The following is a 14,512-nucleotide window of genomic DNA, read 5'->3' as shown; positions in this document are numbered from 1 at the left end:
TTGGATGGCAAAATGACTGACCAAGGACTCACCCTGAGTTAATGCCAGCAGTTGGAGTGCAGTATCATGGGTGACTTGAGGTCCTAAAAAGACCTGTTTCAGAGTGCTCAGAAACAGCGGAGCACTCTGCACCACATGATCGCCACGCTCCCACAGCGGCGTAGCCCATTCCAACGCCCTGTCCGACAAGAGAGACACTATATATCCCACCTTAGCCCGCTCTGTGGGAAAACGTGCAGCCAGGAGCTCGAGGTGAATAGAGCACTGACTCACAAATCCCCTACAAAATTTGCTATCACCAGAAAATTTTTCTGGCAGCGGTAGGCGAGAAAATGTCGGAGCAGGGGTGGCAATGGACAGGGTTGCTGCAGCCACGCTAGCAGCCTGTACAGCTACTGCGGTAACATCCACAGCTGAGGTTGCGCTCTCAAGAGCCGCCAACCTACCCTCCAGCTGCTGGATATACCGCAAGGATTGCTGTTTGTCCGTCATTACTAGCCAGACCCTGGCGCTAGTGTAATGTTAGGGCTAGCGGAACGCACCAAATGATAAGACAGATAGAGTATGGTGCGTTCGCAGCCCGGGGTCCACCGTGTAGAGATGGAACATGCTGCCAAGTAATGACGGACTATATGGCGGTACTCATAAGTATACACACGTGGGTTAAACTTCACCCAGCGTGAAGGAAGCGATCCTGTTGCGTCACAGGACCGCGGTACCGCACATAGAGCGCGAACAAGTAGTCAGCGAACTCAACCCCAACTAGGATTGAACTCCGATTAGACCCTTGCTGGCACAACACCACAACTGGGTGTGTAAGGAAACTAAACAACAATATTAAGGCACAAGAGTGCATGTGGTGCCGCACTGACGAACGCCACTAACCACCCAGGCTTAGGTAAGGAAAGCACAGAGGAAGTTCACGGCGCCGTACTAGCGGTCACAGCAACTGGACGCTGTAATGTGTGATTAGTGCTGTAGGATAAGTCGGGCGCTAGATAGCAACCATACACCTTCCGCGAACAGACATTCAATAGGGTAGGGGTATCCAAGGACGACTTGCACTCACAACATACACACATTAACAATTGTACACTAGCGCATGGCCGTGCGGTCATGCGCAGTTTATATAGTTGCAGCACAGGAAGTGGCCACAGAAACTTTGCCCTTCCACGACCTGCCAAGAGGACCAATGGAATGTGCTGCAGAGCCTGAGCACATGACCCTCGATCTCCAACGGGAGATCTTGCCCTGGGCATGCTCAGAGTGTGCAGACAAGGACTTAGTCCCAGAGAAGTCCGCTTGCTGCTGACCAGCACTGGCTTTAATGGCAGAAGCTGAAGAAGCAGCAGTAACTCTCTGTACAGAGTGAGACTGAGCAAGACGCTGGGACCGACGTCCCTGCTGAGCAGACTCCACTGCGGCTGGATAAGAATGGGAGACCGCAGCGGAGATGGCTCGAGATTCCCCCTGTGCAGAAGCAGGAACTCGAGACCTAACATATACTATATACAGGGGAGATGACACACAGCAGGTATATACTATATACAGGGGAGATGACATACAGGTATATACTATATACAGGAGATGACATACAGGTGTATACTATATATAATGGAGATGACAAACATGTATATACTGAGGTGAAAATGAGAGGTGTGAGGTGAAAATGAAAAGGTGTGATTGCAAAATGAGAGGAGTGAGGGAAAATAGTGGAGTGATCGGAAAATGACAGATGTGAGGTCGAAATGACAAGTGTTAGGGGGGAATGAGAGGTGTAAGGGAGAAAATGAGAGATATGAGGGTGAAAATGAAAGATGTGATTGGTAAAATGAGAGGCGTGATGGGAAAATAAGAGAAGTGAGGTGCTATAACTAACCACAGATATTTACTATGCCCAGGCAACGCCGGGCTCTTCAGCTAGTAGTTAATAAATAACATTTCCCACATGTATTCTTTACATTAGCACAATTTTGGAAAAAAAAATTTTTTTGCTAGGAAGTTATAAGGGTATGTGCACACATATCTGTGAGGGCTGCGGATTTTTCCGCAGCGGATTTGATAAATCCGCAGTGCAAAACCGCTCTGGTTTTTGCTGTGGATTTTTCACGATTTCTATTGCAGATTCCGCTGGGGGTTTACACCTGCAGTTTTCTATTGGAGCAGGTGTAAACCCGCAGCAGAATACGCACAAAGAATTGACATGCTGCGGAATGTAAACCGCTGCGTTTCCGCACGTTTTTTTCCGCAGCATGTGCACTGCGGATTTCGTTTCCCATAGGTTTACATTATACTGTAAACGCATGGGAAACTGCAGCAAAATCCGCAGCATGTGCACATACCCTAAGGGTTGAAATTTGACCAGCGATTTGTCATTTTTACAGCAAAATTTACAAAACCATTTTTTTAGAGACCACCTCACATTTGAAGTCAGTTTGAGGGGTCAATATGGCTAAAAATACTGAAAAGTTACACCATTCTAAAAACTGCACCCCTCAAGGTGCCAAAAACCACATTCAAGAAGTTTATTAACCCTTCAGGTGTTTCACAGCAGCAGAAGCAACATGGAAGGAAAAAATAAACATTTAACTTTTTAGTCACAAAAATGATATTTAGCAACAATTTTTTTATTTTACCAAGGGTAAAAGAAGAAACTGGACCTCAAAAGTTGTTGTCCAATTTGTCCTGAGTACGCCGATACCCCATATGTGGGGAGGAACCACTGTTTGGGCGCATGACAGGGCTTAGAAAGGAAGGAGCGCCATTTGACTTTTTGAATGAAAAGTTGGCTCCAATCTTTAGCGGACACATGTCATGTTTGGAGAGCCCCTGTGCGCCTAAAGATTGGAACTCCCCCATAATTGACCGCATTTTGGAAACTAGACCCCCAAGAAACTTATCTAGATGCATAGTGAGCACTTTAAACCAAGAGATGCTTCACAAATTGATCCATAAAAATGAAAAAGTACTTTTTTTTCACAAAAGAGTTCGATTAGCCTCAATGTTTTTATTTTCACATTGGCAACAGGATAAAATGGATACTAAAATTTGTTGGGCAATTTCTCCTGAGTACACTGATACCTCACATGTGGGGGTAAACCACTATTTGGGCACACAGCAAGGCTCGGAAGGGAAGGAGCACCATTTGACTTTTTGAATGAAAAATTAGCTCCAATCGTTAGCAGATACCATGTCGGGTTTGAAGAGCCTCTGTGTGCCTAAACATTGGAGCTCTCCCACAAGTGACCCCATTTTGGAAACTAGACCCCCAAAGGAACTTATCTAGATGTGTGGTGAGCACTTTGATCCCTCAAGTGCTTCACAGAAGTTTATAACGCAGAGCCGTGAAAATAAAAAAATAATTTTTCTTTCCTCAAAAATGAGTTTTTAGCCAGCAATTTCTTATTTTCACAAAGGGAACCAGGAGAAATTGGACCCCAAAAGTTGTTTTCCAGTTTGTCCTGAGTATGTTGATACCCCATATGTGGGGGTAAACCACTATTTGGGCACACGTCGAGGCTCGGAAGGGAAGCAGTGATGTTTTGAAATGCAGACTTTGATGGAATGGTTAGCAGGCATCACGTTGCATTTGCACAGCCCTTGATGTGCCTAAACAGTACAAACCCCCCACAAGTGACCCCATTTTGGAAACTAGACCCCCATGAACTTATCTAGGTGTGTGGTGAACACTTTCAACCCCCCAAGTGCTTCACAAAAGTTTATAAAGCAGAGCAGTGAAAATAAAAAATAATTTTTCTTTCCTCAAAAATATTTTTTTAGCCAACATTTTTTATTTTCACAAGAATAACAGGAGAAATTCGACCCCAACAGTTGTTGTCCAGTTTGTCCTGAGTACGCTGATACCCCATTTGTGGGGGTAAACCACTATTTGAACACATGTCGGGGCACAGAAGGGAAGTAGTGACGTTTTGAAATGCAGACTTTGGTGGAATGGTCTGTGGGCGTCACATTGTGTTTGCAGAGCCCCTGATGTGCCTAAACAGTAGAAACCCCCCACAAGTTTCCCCATTTTGGAAACTAGACCCCCCCAAGGAATGTATCTAGATGTGTGGTGAACACTTTGAACCCCCAAGTGCTTCACAGAAGTTTATAACGCAGAGCCGTGAAAATAAAAAATCATTTTTCTTTTCTCAAAAATGATTTTTTTAGCCCACAATTTTTTATTTTCACAAGGGTGTCAGGAGAAATTGGACCCCAAAAGTTGTTGTCCAGTTTGTCATGAGTATGCTGGTACCCCATATGTGGGAGTAAACCACTGTTTGGGCACACGTCGGGGTTCGGAAGGGAGGGAGCACCATTTGACTTTTTGAACGCAAGATTGGCTGTAATCAATAATTGGAGATCCCTGATGTGCCTAAACAGTGGAAACCACTCAATTCTAACTCCAACACTAACCCCAACACATCCCTATCCCTAATACCAACTCTAACCATGACCCTAATCCCAACCCTAACCCCAACACACCCCTAACCCTAATCCCAACCATAACCCTAACCGCAAGCCTAACCCTAACCCCAACACATCCCTAACTCTATTCTTAACGCTAATTCCAACCCTAACACTAAGGCTATGTGCCCACGTTGCCTATTTGTGTGCGGATTTTTCAGCACCGTTTTTGAAAATTCCACAGGTAAAACGCACTGCGTTTTAGCTTTGGATTTACCGTGGATTTCCAGTGTTTTTTGTGCGGATTTCCCCAGCAGATTTCTATACAGGAATAGGTGTAAAATGCTACAGAAACCCCACAAAGAATTGACATGCTCCAGAAAATATCAAGTGGTATTTTCTGCACCATGGTCACAGCGGATTTGGTTTTCCATAGGTTTACATGGTACTGTAAACGTGATGAAAAATTGCTACGATTCTGCAGCGGCCAATCGGCTGTGGATCCACAGTCGAATCCACACCGTGTGCATATAGCCTAATTCTAACCCTAACTCTAATTCTAACCATAACCCTAATTGCAACCCTAACACTAATTGCAAACCTAACCCTAACCCTAGTTCTAACCATAACCCTAGTGGAAAAACAAAAATAAATATATTTTCTTTATTTTATTATGTTCCCTACCTATGGGGGTGATAAAGTGGGGGTTATTTACTATTTTTTTTATTTGAACACTGTGATATGATCTATCACAATGATCAAAATGAATGAACAAATCTGCCGGCCGGCAGATTCGGCGGGCGCACTACGAGTGTGCCTGCCATTTTGGAAGATAACGGCTCCCATCCTAGAAGCCAGAGGGACACCAGGAGGGAACCCGAAGGTACGGGGGGTGGGATCAGACAGTGGGGGGGCACCAGACAGGAAGAAGGGGAGAGGAGGGGAGAGGAGGGGAGAGGAGGGGAAAGGAGGGCAGCAGAGGACATAAAGGAGGGTAGGAAACACTGGCGGGGTCAGCGACGACTGTCAGTCGGTGGTGGGGTGAGATTGGGGTCTCCAGCCATGGCCGATGATATTGCAACATCAGCCATGGCTGGATTGTAATATTTCACCAATTTTCATTGGTGAAATATTACAATTGCTCGGATTGACTGTTTTACTTTCAACAGCCAATCAGAGCGATTGTAGCCACGGGGGCGAAGCCACCCCCCTAGGCTGAAGTACCACTCCTTCTGACCCTGCAGGTCAAGTGAAATTTCAATTAACCCTTTTACCCGATCTGCAGGAACGCGATCCTGCCATGACGCCACATAGGCGTCACAGGTCGGATTGGCACAGACTTTCATGACGCCTAAGTGGCGCCACAGGTCAGGAAGGGGTTAATTTCTGGCTACAGATTGCTGTAAAGTTATAAACCGGTAAAGGAGTTAATGGAAAACCTGACAGAGGCATCGCATAGGACCCCATACCCTCTTCCGAGCGACCCTGTGCATTACCTTGAGTTTGTTGGTTGATGAGGCAGGGCAGCCGTAGTGTTCTCTGGAGACCATTCACCTTACCCTTGCTGTGCAAGGGGTGTTTTTTCTCCACCTGCTATTTCTGGACCTGCCCGCACAGTGAGCCACTCTCCCTCCCAATCATCCACTTGTACTATACGGGCTCCATTCCATGTCGATCACAAGTAATGGAGAAACAGGTCTATTCCAGAAAGTCAGTCTAATAAACACATCCATGGTGGCAGCCTGAAAAATGGATAAGACATCCAAGGAAGGCAATAGTAAACAAATTAACCACTTCCCAACCAAGTCAGAATTTGATGTTGCTAAACACAATAGCCAACCATGACAATTTCGAGGCTCTTTTATTTTAATGAGCAGTTAAATCCTTTAATGAGCATCTGTTGGAGGGCAAACCTGGTGGGAAAAGCCATGTAATTCCAGCTCTAGCAGCATGCATTAAAGTCTCCCACCACTAAGGTGCACATACGAATAGTACAGTGAAATAGTGAATTAAATTAGTTATTTTTGCCTGCAGGGTGACTCAATGGTTTGCACTAGACATGAGCGTATATCGTCGGCTCCCTCCTTATTCGGCAAGCTATAGCTCTTATCGAAGAAGCTGCAGCGTGAACCCAGCTACCTCGAGCACTCCCGATTATCTGGTGTCCGGCGCAGCAGCTTCATGTGTCATATAGCTGTGTGACAGTCACAACACATGCATGGAGAGCCTGTGTGTTGTGACTGTCACTGTTGTGAGTTCTGTTTTTGGGCTCCCTCTGGTGGTTACTGATGGTACTGGGTGATTTGTGTTCTGCTGTCTCTGGTGTCCACCTGTTCTATTAGGATTTGGGAGTTTCCTATTTAACCGGGCTTTCTTGTCCTTTCCCCGCCGGCTATCAAGGTTATCAGAGTGTTTTGTTACCTCAGCTTCTGGCTTCAGTAATCTTCAGGACAAGCTAAGTTTTGATTTTCTTGTTCCACGTTTTGCTTTATTTTTGTCTTGTCCAGCTTGCATATAATTGTCTCTTTGCTGCTGGTTGCTTTAATGGGCTGTAATTGCTCCTCATGTTCCATGAGTTGGAACATGAGTTCAAGTAATTACAGGATGGTTTTTTGAAGGGTTTTTTGCTGACCGCGCAGTTTACTTTTGTATCCTCTGCTATCTAGTTTTAGCGGGCCTCATTTTGCTGAATCTGTTTTCATACTGTGTATGTGCCTTCCTCTCATTTCACCGTCATTATATGTGGGGGGCTGCTATTTCTGTGGGGTATTTCTCTGGAGGCAAGAGAGGTCTGTGTTTCTTCTAATAGGGGAAGTTAGATCTTCGGCTGGTGCGAGACGTCTAAGATCAACGTAGGCACGTTCCCCGGCTATTGTTATTTGTGTGTTCAGGTTTAGGGTCGCGGTCAGCTCAGGTTCCATCACCCTAGAGCTCGTTTTTTTTTTTTTTTCTCTCCTCTGAGGTTGCTGCCTAGCCTTAATTGCAGCCAGGCTGATTTTTTTTTTTCCTCCTCTTAATCCTTAAATGGCTCTGACCTTAGCTGTTTATCATGGACGTTCAGAGTTTAGCTTCCAGCTTGAATAATCTTGCTGCTAAGGTTCAAAATATACAAGATTTTGTTGTACATGCTCCTATGTCTGAACCTAGAATTCCTATTCCAGAGTTCTTTGCTGGAGATAGATCTAGTTTTCTGAATTTTAGGAACAATTGCAAGCTGTTCCTTTCTTTGAAATCTCGCTCTTCTGGAGACCCTGCTCAGCAGGTTAAGATTATTATATCTTTCCTGCGGGGTGACCCTCAAAATTGGGCATTTGCATTGGCACCAGGGGATCCTGCGTTGCTTAATGTGGATGCGTTTTTTCTGGCATTGGGTTTGCTCTATGAGGAACCTAACCAGGAGATTCAGGCTGAAAAAGCTTTATTAGCTCTCTCTCAGGGGCAAGATGAAGCAGAAATATATTGTCAAAAATTTCGGAAATGGTCAGTGCTTACTCAGTGGAATGAGTGCGCCCTGGCTGCAAAGTTCAGAGATGGCCTTTCTGAGGCCGTTAAAGATGTTATGGTGGGGTTCCCTGCGCCTACGGGTCTGAATGAGTCTATGACTATGGCTATTCAGATTGATCGGCGTTTACGGGAGCGCAAACCTGTGCCCCATTTGGCGGTGTCTTCTGAACAGGCACTTGAGACAATGCAATGTGATAGAGTTCAGTCTAGAAGTGAACGGCAAAACTATAGGCGGAAAAATGGGTTGTGCTTTTATTGTGGTGATTCAGCTCATGTTATATCAGCATGCTCTAAACGCACAAAAAAGGTTGATAAGTCTGTTGCCATTAGTACGTTACAGTCTAAGTTCATTCTGTCTGTGACTCTGATTTGCTCATTATCATCCATTTCCGTCGATGCCTATGTAGATTCAGGTGCTGCCCTGAGTCTTATGGATTGGTCATTTGCCAAGCGATGTGGGTTTAGTCTTGAGCCTCTGGAAGTCCCTATTCCTTTGAAGGGAATTGACTCTACACCTTTAGCTATGAATAAACCTCAGTACTGGACACAAGTGACCATGCGTATGACTCCCGTTCATCAGGAGGTGATTCTCTTCCTGGTATTGTATAATTTACATGATGTTCTAGTACTTGGTCTGCCATGGTTACAAACTCATAATCCAGTCCTTGACTGGAAAACAATGTCTGTGTTAAGCTGGGGATGTCAGGGGGTTCATGATGATGCACCTCCGATTTCTATCGCTTCATCTACTCCTTCTGAGGTTCCTGTATTTTTGTCTGATTATCGGGATGTTTTTGAGGAGCCTAAGCTCAGTTCGCTTCCTCCTCACAGGGATTGCGATTGTGCTATAGATTTAATTCCTGGTAGTAAATTTCCTAAAGGTCGTTTGTTCAATCTGTCAGTGCCAGAGCATACTGCTATGCGGGATTATGTTAAGGAGTCCTTGGAAAAGGGACATATCCGTCCATCTTCGTCCCCTTTGGTAGCAGGTTTTTTTTTCGTGGCCAAAAAAGATGGGTCCTTGAGGCCTTGTATAGATTATCGTCTTTTGAATAAGATTACCGTAAAATATCAGTATCCTTTGCCTTTGTTGACTGATTTGTTTGCTCGCATTAAGGGGGCTAAATGGTTCACTAAGATTGATCTTCGGGGTGCGTATAATCTTATACGAATAAAGCAGGGTGATGAGTGGAAGACCGCATTTAATACGCCAGAGGGCCATTTTGAGTATTTGGTAATGCCTTTCGGACTTTCTAATGCTCCTTCAGTCTTCCAGTCCTTTATGCACGATATTTTCCGTGAATATCTGGATAAATTTATGATTGTGTATTTGGATGATATTTTGTTTTTTTCTGATGACTGGGAGTCTCATGTTCAGCAGGTCAGGAAGGTGTTTCAGGTCCTGCGGGCTAATTCCTTGTTTGTAAAGGGCTCAAAGTGTCTCTTTGGAGTCCAGAAGATTTCTTTCTTGGGGTATATTTTTTCCCCTTCTACTATTGAGATGGATCCCGTCAAGGTTCGGGCTATTTGTGAGTGGACGCAGCCTGCATCTCTTAAGAGTCTGCAGAAGTTCTTAGGCTTTGCTAATTTCTATCGTCGTTTTATAACTAATTTTTCTAGTGTTGTTAAGCCTTTGACGGATTTGACTAAGAAGGGTGCTGATGTTGCTGATTGGTCTCCTGCGGCTGTGGAGGCCTTTCGGGAACTTAAACGCCGGTTTTCTTCTGCTCCTGTGTTGCGTCAGCCTGATGTTTCGCTTCCTTTCCAAGTTGAGGTTGATGTTTCCGAGATTGGAGCGGGGGCGGTTTTGTCACAGAGAAGCTCCGATTGCTCGGTGATGAAGCCATGTGCGTTCTTTTCTAGAAAATTTTCGCCCGCTGAGCGGAATTATGATGTGGGTAATCGGGAACTTTTGGCCATGAAGTGGGCATTTGAGGAGTGGCGTCATTGGCTGGAGGGTGCTAGACATCGTGTGGTGGTCTTGACTGATCACAAAAATCTGATTTACCTTGAGTCTGCCAGGCGTCTGAATCCTAGACAGGCTCGTTGGTCACTGTTTTTCTCTCGTTTCAATTTTGTGGTTTCATACCTGCCAGGTTCAAAGAATGTGAAGGCGGATGCTCTTTCTAGGAGTTTTGTGCCTGACTCCCCTGGAAATTCTGAGCCCACTGGTATCCTTAGGGATGGGGTGATTTTGTCGGCCGTCTCCCCAGACTTGCGACGTGCTTTGCAGGAGTTTCAGGTGGGTAAACCTGATCGTTGTCCGCCTGAGAGACTGTTTGTTCCGGATAGTTGGACCAGTAGAGTCATCTCCGAGGTCCATTCTTCTGCGTTGGCAGGTCATCCTGGAATATTTGGTACTAGAGACTTGGTGGCCAGGTCTTTTTGGTGGCCTTCCTTGTCGAGGGATGTGCGTTCTTTTGTGCAGTCTTGTGAGGTTTGTGCTCGGGCTAAGCCTTGCTGTTCTCGAGCCAGTGGATTGTTGTCACCTTTGCCTATCCCGAAGAGGCCTTGGACGCACATTTCCATGGACTTTATTTCGGATCTCCCTGTCTCTCAAAAAATGTCTGTCATCTGGGTTGTGTGTGACCGCTTTTCTAAAATGGTTCATCTTGTACCCTTGCCTAAGTTGCCTTCCTCCTCTGAGTTGGTCCCTCTGTTTTTCCAGAACGTGGTTCGTTTGCATGGGATTCCGGAGAACATCGTTTCTGACAGGGGATCCCAGTTTGTGTCTAGATTTTGACGGACGTTCTGTGCTAAGATGGGCATTGATTTGTCCTTTTCGTCTGCATTCCATCCTCAGACGAATGGCCAGACGGAGCGAACTAATCAGACCTTGGAAACTTATTTGAGGTGTTTTGCTTCTGCTGATCAGGATGACTGGGTTACCTTTTTGCCGCTGGCCGAGTTTGCCCTTAATAATCGGGCTAGTTCTGCTACCTTGGTTTCTCCTTTCTTTTGTAATTCGGGGTTTCATCCTCGTTTTTCCTCTGGTCAGGTGGAGCCTTCTGATTATCCTGGAGTGGACATGGTGGTGGATGGGTTGCATCGGATTTGGAGTCATGTGGTGGACAATTTGAAGTTGTCCCAGGAGAAGGCTCAGCAGTTTGCTAATCGCCGTCGCCGCGTGGGTCCTCGACTTCGTGTTGGGGACTTGGTGTGGTTGTCTTCTCGTTTTGTTCCTATGAAGGTCTCTTCTCCTAAGTTCAAGCCTCGGTTCATCGGTCCTTATAGGATCTTGGAAATTCTTAACCCTGTGTCGTTTCGTTTGGATCTCCCGGCATCGTTTGCTATTCATAATGTGTTCCATCGGTCGTTGTTGCGGAGGTATGAGGTACCTGTTGTTCCTTCGCTTGAGCCTCCTGCTCCGGTGCTGGTGGAGGGAGAATTGGAGTATGTTGTGGAGAAGATCTTGGATTCTCGTGTTTCCAGACGGAAACTCCAATATTTGGTCAAGTGGAAGGGTTATGGTCAGGAGGATAATTCTTGGGTGGTTGCCTCTGATGTTCATGCTGATGATTTGGTCCGCGCTTTTCATAGGGCTCATCCTGGTTGCCCTGGTGGTTCTCGTGAGGGTTCGGTGACCCCTCCTCAAGGGGGGGTACTGTTGTGAGTTCTGTTTTTGGGCTCCCTCTGGTGGTTACTGATGGTACTGGGTGATTTGTGTTCTGCTGTCTCTGGTGTCCACCTGTTCTATTAGGATTTGGGAGTTTCCTATTTAACCGGGCTTTCTTGTCATTTCCCCGCCGGCTATCAAGGTTATCAGAGTGTTTTGTTACCTCAACTTCTGGCTTCAGTAATCTTTAGGACAAGCTAAGTTTTGACTTTCTTGTTCCACGTTTTGCTTTATTTTTCTCTTGTCCAGCTTGCATATAATTGTCTCTTTGCTGCTGGTTGCTTTAATGGGCTGTAATTGCTCCTCATGTTCCATGAGTTGGAACATGAGTTCAAGTAATTACAGGATGGTTTTTTGAAGGGTTTTTTGCTGACCGCGCAGTTTACTTTTATATCCTCTGCTATCTAGTTTTAGCGGGCCTCATTTTGCTGAATCTGTTTTCATACTGTGTATGTGCCTTCCTCTCATTTCACCGTCATTATATGTGGGGGGCTGCTATTTCTGTGGGGTATTTCTCTGGAGGCAAGAGAGGTCTGTGTTTCTTCTAATAGGGGAAGTTAGATCTTCGGCTGGTGCGAGACGTCTAAGATCAACGTAGGCACGTTCCCCGGCTATTGTTATTTGTGTGTTCAGGTTTAGGGTCGCGGTCAGCTCAGGTTCCATCACCCTAGAGCTCGTTGGTGCTTGTCCTTTTGTGATTCCCTGCCATTGGAATCATGACATGTCACACAGCCGCAACACATGCAGCTGAGGCACTGGACACCTGATTATCAAGAGCTCTCCAGGTATTCCCACTGCAGCTTCTTCGGTAAGTACTATAGCTTGCCGAATAAGGAAGGAGCCGACAATGTTCACTTATCTCTAGTTAGCACTACAGCCTTGCAACGCTGGGGTCCTGGGTTGAAATCCTGTCAAGTACATTTGCAATTAATTTGTATGTTCTCCCTTCTTTTGCGCAGGTTTCCTTCAGGTACTCCGGTTTCCTCGCACACTCTAAAGACATTCTGATAGGTAATCTAGGTTGTGAACCCCAATGGGGACAGTGATGATACTGCATGTAAAGTGCTGAAAAATTAATGGTGCTACATAAGTGAGTAAAATCAATAAATACAAACATTTCTCACTACAGATCACTGTAAATAACATGAATCTGAATTACCAAAACTAACTGTTTCAATTTAGTAGAACCAAAAGGCATAGGTCCAAGTGGAGGAAGAGGTGGACATGGCTGTGTAGGTAGAAGAGGCAAGGGGAGAGTAATCAACACTTTGTGCTTTTTGAATGATATTTACATTTTTTAGAGAACTGAATTAAAAGAATATAGAATGAACCTAAAATCAGTTTGTTTGTTTTTTTATTTGGGGAGGAGGCACCCAAATTTAACAATTGGCAAATAGAGCTAATATTGGCTGGGTGTGGCTTGTCTAGTCATTCAAAGGTATGGACAAGTTCTGTGGGATCCACGCCTCGTCCATTCTAATGAATGTTAGCTTCTCAAAGTTGGTTGTGGACAGGCTGATGCACCTGTCTGTGATCACATGCCCTGCAATACTAAACACACGTTCAGACAGTACACTTGCCGCAGGGCAATCCCCTCCAAGGCATAAAGGGAAAGCTCAGACCATGTGTCCAATTTAGAGATCCAGAAGTAGAGATGAGTAAGCGTGTTTGGAAAATATTCGCCAGTCTCAAATTTGGCATGAATGTAGCACATTCGGATTTGTGTTCACCTTCACAAGTGTTTTTAGTCAAAGTCTGCAAAATTCGGTCACAGTTCGGAAAATCATCGCGTTTCCACTAATACTTTTGCTATAACTTTGGCTAGGATAGTGGTACTGTATGATGAGTGGGTGGATGGGGGGGACTTATTTGAAAAGGGGAGGGAGTGTGAAGGGATGTTAGAGGAGCGTGTGAAAAGATTACAGGCGTAGGTACGCTTTTTTTCCCCCTTAACTTTAAATCTCTTGATTCCATCATATCAATGAAGGCGCAGAAAGCATCCACAATGTCATGACATAAGGTCTTCTGTGATTGGCTGCTCGAGCCACATGTCCCTGACCATAATATAAGCAGACATTTTGTTTTCCTGGTGCCATTTGCTCAGTGTCACTGTGCAGAGAGTTCGCTCCTGCACTAGTGCTGGTGCTGAAAGTGGACTTGTCACTTAAATAGATAGGATTCTGTCCTGTGTGAAATCAATTTTCCAGCATCAAAGTAGATGCAAAAACTGTGTGATAACCTCAGGAAACCCCATTTACTACTCCAAATTGTGTGTTCTAAAACTGTGTTTTGTGTGTGTGAAAATCAGAAAGCCAGATTTGCACTTAAAAATCGTTTGGACTAATATTGGGTTCCAGCCTCGAGGGCCAATTAGCTACTCCAAACAGTTTGCGCTAAGGCTAGTTTCACATTTGCGCAGTCAGCATCTTGAGCGCAACCACAAACACATGCAAAAACACATGCAAATGCATGCTAACGCAGCGTTTTTTACCTGCATCAGCATACGCACGACGGAAAAAACCCACTGCGTTTGCATGCGTTTTTTGCATGCGTTTGCGCTTTTTATGCTCATGCGTTTGATATTTCCAGAAGGGCGTGTCTCAATAGGCATGTCTAAATCAGTTCCTGGACATGCGCAGTTTGAAGTACGCAAGCACATCGAACGCATGCGTATGCAAAGAGTATAAGTATTCCATTTTTATGACAGACTCACATTATGCTTTCTCAATATTTCAGCGTATTTAGCCTTTCTCAAGAGATTTCTGTCTTTCTGTAATATATACAAATAAACAAATACACATAGATAAATAAGGTTTAGATAGGACATCATGCAAGAAAAGAAAAAGGACGTTGTCAGATATGGCATATTTCACCATGTATGGTATATTGTAAAATTTGGATCCAACCAATCGCAAAAAATAATCACAATATAACAATATTAATTAAACAAGATCATTATCAACACTATTATACATGGATACAATT

Source organism: Ranitomeya imitator, chromosome 5, assembly GCF_032444005.1.
Source record: "Ranitomeya imitator isolate aRanImi1 chromosome 5, aRanImi1.pri, whole genome shotgun sequence".
Lineage (NCBI taxonomy): Eukaryota > Metazoa > Chordata > Amphibia > Anura > Dendrobatidae > Ranitomeya > Ranitomeya imitator.
This window is presented reverse-complemented; position numbering follows the sequence as displayed.